Here is a 500-nt window from a genome sequence, read left to right as displayed (position 1 = left end):
TGAAGAGGCCGCCACTGGTCTCTGCGTAAGTGTTTCTGCCTTTGTCTTATTTCCTTTGGTGAATCTTGTCCGAGTTTTCTTTTACACTCCCTTCTTGCGTCAGGGCTCCCCTTACCCTTGAGAGGGTCGCCGCCCCCTCCGTCATGGGGTCGGTAGAGACGTCCGCCAACACTCGGTGGATTGACCCCGCCGCCGACCTCCGGGAGGCGACGGAGCGAAACGCGCAGGAGAGGCGTGACGAGGAGGAGGCCGACCGCCTGGAGAAGGCGGAGGCTGAGAAGGCGGCGGCCTCCGCCCAGAAAAAGCTGGAAGAGGCCGAAGCCGCCATTGCAGCAAGGCGGCGAGCCGAGGAGGCCGCGCACCGCCAATTGGTGTTGCTCGTCATCCCGCTGACCTCCGCACCGCCGCCCCCGGAGTTCACGGGGCAGACTGGAGAAGCCGGCACCGAGAATCCCATCGTGGAGAGGGAAAGCGGCGAGGCCTCCATGTCGGACACGCTC

The sequence above is a fragment of the Triticum dicoccoides genome, chromosome 4B (assembly GCF_002162155.2).
Source record: "Triticum dicoccoides isolate Atlit2015 ecotype Zavitan chromosome 4B, WEW_v2.0, whole genome shotgun sequence".
Classification (NCBI taxonomy): domain Eukaryota; kingdom Viridiplantae; phylum Streptophyta; class Magnoliopsida; order Poales; family Poaceae; genus Triticum; species Triticum dicoccoides.
The sequence above is the reverse complement of the archived record's forward strand: the minus strand, read 5'-3'. Positions refer to the sequence as shown.